This window comes from Hyalella azteca, unplaced genomic scaffold, assembly GCF_000764305.2.
Source record: "Hyalella azteca isolate HAZT.00-mixed unplaced genomic scaffold, Hazt_2.0.2 contig6557, whole genome shotgun sequence".
Classification (NCBI taxonomy): Eukaryota; Metazoa; Arthropoda; class Malacostraca; order Amphipoda; family Hyalellidae; genus Hyalella; species Hyalella azteca.
Genome location: NW_025936715.1, coordinates 138,989 through 147,524, shown reverse-complemented (window position 1 = coordinate 147,524; position 8,536 = coordinate 138,989).

The following is an 8,536-nucleotide window of genomic DNA, read 5'->3' as shown; positions in this document are numbered from 1 at the left end:
TTATGGGGGAGGTCGTGGGAGAGATGGGGATTGTGGGTGAGGGAGGATGGCTGTAGGACGGGAGTAGGATGTAGGAGGAGGAGTAGGATGTAGGAGGGGGAGTAGGATGTAGGAGGGGGAGTAGGATGTAGGAGGGGTAGTGTGATGTAGGAGGGGGAGTAGGATGTAGGAGGGGGAGTAGGATGATAGGATTACTGAGCCATAACGCCAGGGATTGCGTCAATCCCTGGCCAATTGATACGCTGGTGTCCAACGCCGCGTATCCTTGATACGAGGATTGGGCACGCGTGATCTGGCAGCCTTAATACGGTGATCATGTCGATTAATACGGCGATTATATCGTAAAATACGGGCGGCACGAGTATCACTGACACGGAAATCGTGTTAACTTGAAGCGTACACGTGCCGACGCAATGCGCCAATTGATACGGTAATACGGAGTCGAATTAATACGGGAATTGTACATCCGTTTTACCGTAATTGATTTAAATAATGCTCGTGCGAGTTTAAATACAGTGATCGTGTCAGGGTAATACAGAACAAATGTTGTAAATTTTATATACATACCGTATTAATTAACTTAATCTAGCGGGTAACATTTATTGCAGGCAGTTCATGTTAATACGGAGATCATATCCGATTTATTTGGTCCACACATCACCTAAAATTGGTAATCAGGCAAAAATATACGGTGCTCAATCAATATAATTTGGTGCGAATGTCGAGTTAAAACGGGGCGAATAGAAAATTAATACGATACTCATGCGGATGTCAACTTATTATTGAAAACTTGGCGCCCAATGTACATATGTCACCTTGTTGGGTCAATGTCAACTCAACTTGTTGGATCAATGTCAACATGTACCTATGTCAACTTGTTGGATCAATGTCAACATGTACCTATGTCAACTTTTTGGGTCAATGTCAACATGTGCCTATGTCAGCTTGTTGGGACAATATCAACTTGTTGGGTCAATTTCAACATGTACCTATGTAAACTTGGGTCAATATCAACATGTTGGGTCAACGTCAACATTTAACTACGTTACCTTAGTCGATGGACGTTTGTGCATTTTGATGCGCATGTCAAATCGCATTGATAACAATTGAATACAATGCGCATGTTGATTTAATACGGTGATTACGCCTAAGTTCATGTCTTTAGGGTCCAGTTGATACGGGCTCTATGTCAACATAACACGGTGCTGGGTCAACCAAATACAGTGCGCTCAGTTCAACTTAAGTGCGATCAGGTCAACTTGAATGCGCTTAGTTCAACCGCCGTATGTCACTCTCCGAGAACATAAATTTCAACTTGAATTATACGTAAACTATTGAGTGTAGCAACCTGCGGCGCGTTTGTACGCAACAGAGAACATTTTAAAGTTGTCGTACGTGGCGGCAACCATCAGTGCAAGTCATTTTGCGCTCACTAGCTAGAACCTATCCTTTTCGGGCAGTAGGCGCGTGACAATATTGCTCCGGTTACTCGTGTCAGGCGGTAGAGGGTTAAGACTGTGCTCATGTCTGCTTAAATGGTTTAGGTCAACTTGATACTATGAAACACTTAATACATTTTACTACCACGTAATGCTGTGCTCATGTCTATTTTAATACGGCGGCTCTCAAGTCAAATGCATACGGTGTCAGAAAAAAACTTGGGGAATGCACTTATATAGTGAGGCGTTCTGGTGAACATATAGCGGCACTCAGTTCACAGTATACGGTGTCTAGGTCAACCTTGTTACTTCCGTGAAACCATTTAAATACGGCGCTCAGGTTAGCCGTATACATGGCTCTGGTCATAGGAACAGCCCACGTCAAGCCCCAATTAAGTGGGCCAAAAAGCCCATTCCTGCAGTTATGATCGCCGCATCTGCTATGCAGGACCACTTATGACGACAGCGGCCCACGGAAAGGTTAACTCAGCTGTCGGTCACCGCCAAGTGGAGTGTCGCGGCGGTGTATCGCGGCGGCGTACCGTTTCGGACGTACAACAACCGGAATTGTACAGCGAAGATATCGCATCTAATAAATCGCAGCCAGCATATCGCATGCAGCGTATTGAAGCCAGCGTATCGCGTCCAGCATATCGTAGCCAGCGTATCGCGGCCGTCGCGTCACAACAGGCTTTTTGCTGGCCATGCATGCAAGTAACGTCACGGTCCTATATAGAACCCCTACTCGTAACTAGCGCAATAATCAACGAGCGACTCGAATGTTTGTCAAAGTGTATTTTGTGTGTTTGTAGCAGGGCGCCGCCATATTTATATGGGCTGTTGGGCGCGTATCCAGGATACTTATGGCGCCGCAATATATAGGGGCTGTTGGGCGCGTATCCAGGATACTTATGGCGCCGCAATATATAGGGGCTGTTGGGGCGCGTATCCAGGATACTTATGGCGCCGCAATATATATGGCTGTTGGGGCGCGTATCCAGGATACTTACCGTGCCAGGATATTACCTTAACCTGGTAATTTTTTATTATATGGACAATATGAGATATCGGAGGAAGGGATTGGATCAAAAATTGAAACTGGGCTTTAACGTTGGTATACATGCGTTTAAAGTTTAATTTTAAAGGCTCAAAATAGTTGTTTGAAATTGTCAAACATATAAGCGTATCAATATTATTAACGAATTTTGAGATAACGTGATACAAAAATTGCTGAGATTATATCTGGCAAAGCTGGCTCGCCAGCACGTTATATATAATATATACGGTTATCCAGTATATGCCATATATCATTATGAATACCATATAACATTATCCATGTTTTATGACGCAAATATAAGGCATGCTACGTTCATTAAAGCCCATTTATGGCGCATGTCACCTCAACCCATAAGTAATCCTAGCCCCTAAAACAATCTGCCCACCCCCAACCATCCCACCCTCTCCCCCATTCCACCACACCTTCACCTCCCCCGGGGAGGGGGTCACAATTACAACGTGGGGCGGGGGGCTTTGGGGACGCGGTGGCGAGTCGTTAGTGGGGATTTTTGCGCCATCAAAGCCCCAGGCCTTCAACGTTTGGTGGGGCAGGTGGGGCAGGTGGGGCAGGTGGGGATGAAGGCGGGATGACGCTGCATGTAAAGGAAGGGTTGGGGGAGAGGGAAGTTCATTGGGGCTTGAGCATTTTAACCCCTTGCTTGTTAAATAACGTCAAAATGGGGTAAAATGGGTGAATTGAGAGAGGTGTGATGTGAGGTGTGATGTGAGGTGTGATGTGAGGTGTGATGTGAGGTGTGATGTGAGGTGTGATGTGAGGTGTGATGACAAACAGGAATTAATAGGAATGAGGGGAATGGCAATATTTCAGTGCGCTGCAGTTAGGGAGCTGCGGGGGATTTAGCCCAAACGTTCCCAAACAACGCGCATGAAGCCATCAAATATAAATGCGTATATAAATATAAATAATATACGCACGCACGTATTACGCACACGCTTATTACGCACACGCTTTTTACGCACACGTGGATTACGCACACGCTTTTTACGCACACGTGGATTACGCACACGCTTTTTACGCACACGTGGATTTGGGGCTGTTGGGGCGCGTATCCAGGATACTTACGGCGCCGCAATATATAGGGGCTGTTGGGGCGCGTATCCAAGATACTCGTGTCGGGATATTATTTCATTCTTAGTGGGAGAATATATAGGATCGGAGGAAAAAGAAAGAAAGAATTGGATAATAAAAATTTTCCATGAATAAACGATTATATAAAATATGAGCTCGAAACAGTTTTTATTTAATTAAAATGTAATTAATTTAAAATGTAATTTAATTAAAAATATATTAAAGCTTTAGTTGTATTTTTGTGTTTTATTGTAAGAGGAAAAACATGATATTGAATTAATAACAGGATTCCAAAATTGCCGTAATTCTCGAGACTAAGCCAAGAGTGGGCTAACCTGTCGGTATAATACGTATAAAGCAATCTTTAAATTTTAAAATTAAATTCATCATAAATGATGAATTACGAAGATGAATAGCACGACGTCGCGTCAATGGTAGGTCCATTATGAATATAAATTATGTCAGGCCTCAACCGCTTACGTTCATTCACTATGCATGGGACAATTGGCATGCATGAATAAGAGGTTTAGTCCCATATATGAGACATTATTATCAAGATATCATTTAAAGGCCATGAACTTTCCTCCAGCCGCTCCGTTCTATCATCATGAATAATGATAGCTCTGCATCATCAAATATCGTTTTTATATGACGCGTAATCTTAAGGTAAGTTCATAATCATACATAGCATATGCAACATAATCATACATATTGGATGTAATGTAATTTACATACATAGCATTTGTAACATCATCATGCATATCATAAGTTTAACAATCATGCATAACATACTTTATGTAACATAATCACGCATAACTATAAGTAACATAATCATACATATCGTATGTAATATAATCAGACATGGCACTTTTAGCATAATCAGACATAACATACGTAACATAATCAGATAAAATATCTAAAGACATATGTTCATATATTTACTGTCATATTACTGTTTAATTTATGAATGTAATCATTAACTATAAGGAGATTTGGTGATACTTGAAACAACTTCCACTTGAAAAAAACTATGTTCAACTTAACATCAAATTATTATTTATAAATAATAATTTTATATTAGTTATTATTAGTTTATAAACAGAGTAAGAAATAAGGGAAAACTATGAGGGCGAGTGAGGGAGATGCATCATCAGAGGGGAAATGAAGATTGACGGAAATATAACATAGAAATAAAAACGAGGGAAATCGTTGAGGGATATTACGAGGGGAAATAAAGACGAGGGGATTCAGGAGGAAGTAATGGCGTGAGGATTTAAGAGGCAGGCGATAATAGAGGAGGGCGTGGGGATGTGGTGTGGGGATTAGGACGCGTGTGGGCGGGGAAGCTGAGGTGAACGAGTGGTCCTTGGGGAGCGATCTGGGGCAGACGAACCGCACCACGAATTACGGCTACCCTCTGAGGGGAGTGGGGGTGAGGGGGGAGTGGGAGTGAGGGATGTGAGGGGTGAGGGGGGAGTNCGGCAACATGCGCCACAACACACGGCAACATGCGCCACAACACACGGCAACATGCGCCACAACACACGGCAACATGCGCCACAACACACGGCAACATGCGCCACAACACACGGCAACATGCGCCACAACACACGGCAACATGCGCCACAACACACGGCAACATGCGCCACAACACACGGCAACATGCGCCACAACACACGGCAACATGCGCCACAACACACGGCAACATGCGCCACAACACACGGCAACATGCGCCACAACACACGGCAACATGCGCCACAACACACGGCAACATGCGCCACAACACACGGCAACATGCGCCACAACACACGGCAACATGCGCCACAACACACGGCAACATGCGCCACAACACACGGCAACATGCGCCACAACACACGGCAACATGCGCCACAACACACGGCAACATGCGCCACAACACACGGCAACATGCGCCACAACACACGGCAACATGCGCCACAACACACGGCAACATGCGCCACAACACACGGCAACATGCGCCACAACACACGGCAACATGCGCCACAACACACGGCAACATGCGCCACAACACATGGCAACATGCGCCGCTACTGCGCCACAACACATGGCAACATGCGCCGCTACTGCGCCACAACACACGGCAACATGCGCCGTTACTGCGCCACAACACACGGCAACATGCACCGTTACTGCGCCACAACACACGGCAACTTGCGCCGTTACTGCGCCACAACACACGGCAACATGCGCCACAACACACGGCAACATGCGCCGTTACTGCGCCACAACACACGGCAACATGCGCCACAACACACGGCAACATGCGCCGCGCATGCGCCCGTCGTCTCAGCCACAGGCGCACGGCGCATAATTGGGCCCCCGTGGCGCGCGCTGATTGGTCCCCCGCTGTTGGCCGTGATTGGCGGGGTGCCCGCCACGTGGCGGTGTTTGACACGTATTTGCCGCTATATTCCTGCGCTGTTTTGTCCCGTCGCGTCCAATCACTGCCAATAACTACTCACTCTACTCATCCATTATCCAATTACTTACTCAAGCGAATAAGCTGATGATTGATTTGATTAGGAAATTGATTAAGATCAATTTTATTAAGAAATTTTAATTATGAAATAAATGTGTCGAATTACAGCGAACTCAGCTAAAATTTTTGATTAATGTTGCCTTCATGAATATTGGATGGAACTAGGTTGGAGGCTTATTATGTTAATCGATGTATCATATATTCTAGTTTTTGATATTCTCTATACAGATCGTGCGCTTGTGCGTTTATGCATGTTTTTGAAACCTGAAAACACTATAATATATAGGGGCTGTTGGCGCGTATCCAGGATACTCATGGCGCCGCAATATATAGGGGCTGTTGGGGCGCGTATCCAGGATACTTNCGTGTACCGTGTGACGGAATATCCTCTCTACCGTGTACCGTGTGACGGAATATCCTCTCTACCGTGTACCGTGTGACGGAATATCCTCTCTACCGTGTACCGTGTGACGGAATATCCTCTCTACCGTGTACCGTGTGACGGAATATCCTCTCTACCGTGTACCGTGTGACGGAATATCCTCTCTACCGTGTACCGTGTGACGGAATATCCTCTCTACCGTGTACCGTGTGACGGAATATCCTCTCTACCGTGTACCGTGTGACGGAATATCCTCTCTACCGTGTACCGTGTGACGGAATATCCTCTCTACCGTGTACCGTGTGACGGAATATCCTCTCTACCGTGTACCGTGTGACGGAATATCCTCTCTACCGTGTACCGTGTGACGGAATATCCTCTCTACCGTGTACCGTGTGACGGAATATCCTCTCTACCGTGTACCGTGTGACGGAATATCCTCTCTACCGTGTACCGTGTGACGGAATATCCTCTCTACCGTGTACCGTGTGACGGAATATCCTCTCTACCGTGTACCGTGTGACGGAATATCCTCTCTACCGTGTACCGTGTGACGGAATATCCTCTCTACCGTGTACCGTGTGACGGAATATCCTCTCTACCGTGTACCGTGTGACGGAATATCCTCTCTACCGTGTACCGTGTGACGGAATATCCTCTCTACCGTGTACCGTGTGACGGAATATCCTCTCTACCGTGTACCGTGTGACGGAATATCCTCTCTACCGTGTACCGTGTGACGGAATATCCTCTCTACCGTGTACCGTGTGACGGAATATCCTCTCTACCGTGTACCGTGTGACGGAATATCCTCTCTACCGTGTACCGTGTGACGGAATATCCTCTCTACCGTGTACCGTGTGACGGAATATCCTCTCTACCGTGTACCGTGTGACGGAATATCCTCTCTACCGTGTACCGTGTGACGGAATATCCTCTCTACCGTGTACCGTGTGACGGAATATCCTCTCTACCGTGTACCGTGTGACGGAATATCCTCTCTACCGTGTACCGTGTGACGGAATATCCTCTCTACCGTGTACCGTGTGACGGAATATCCTCTCTACCGTGTACCGTGTGACGGAATATCCTCTCTACCGTGTACCGTGTGACGGAATATCCTCTCTACCGTGTACCGTGTGACGGAATATCCTCTCTACCGTGTACCGTGTGACGGAATATCCTCTCTACCGTGTACCGTGTGACGGAATATCCTCTCTACCGTGTACCGTGTGACGGAATATCCTCTCTACCGTGTACCGTGTGACGGAATATCCTCTCTACCGTGTACCGTGTGACGGAATATCCTCTCTACCGTGTACCGTGTGACGGAATATCCTCTCTACCGTGTACCGTGTGACGGCATATCTTTCCTACCGTGTACCGTGTGATGGCATAACACACATCACCTCCTATAAGAAAGGCAATATTATCAAGCATGAGAAATTCACTGATATTTAACAGCTTGCAATATTCATCAGGGTTGAACTTATATAAATATTTACAAGAGGGAGAGGATGTGAGTGGGAGAAGAGAAGCGGGGTGTGAGAGGGAGGAAAGGGGAGGGACCTGAGAGGGAAGAGAGGGTAGAGAGGGAAAGGGATATGAGAGGGTGGAGAAGAAAGTGGATATGAGAGTAGATAAAAGTGAAGGGACATGAGAGGGAATGGGATATGAGAGAGAAGAAAGGGGGAGGGACACGATAGGGTAGAGAAGGAAAAGAGGGAAGAGAGGGGGAGGGGTTGAAGAACGGCACGAGAAAAGCTTTAGGTTGTTAGGAGCTCGTTATAAACTGCCCTCGAGCGACCACACGACGCCCCTCACCCCTCTGTGCCCTCTCGCCCCTCCTTGCCCTCTCGCCCCTCTTTGCCCTCTCGCCCCTCTTTGCCCTCTCGCCCCTCTTTGCCCTCTCGCCCCTCTTTGCCCTCTCGCCCCTCTTTGCCCTCTCGCCCCTCTTTGCCCTCTCGCCCCTCTTTGCCCTCTCGCCCCTCTTTGCCCTCTCGCCCCTCTTTGCCCTCTCGCCCCTCTTTGCCCTCTCGCCCCTCTTTGCC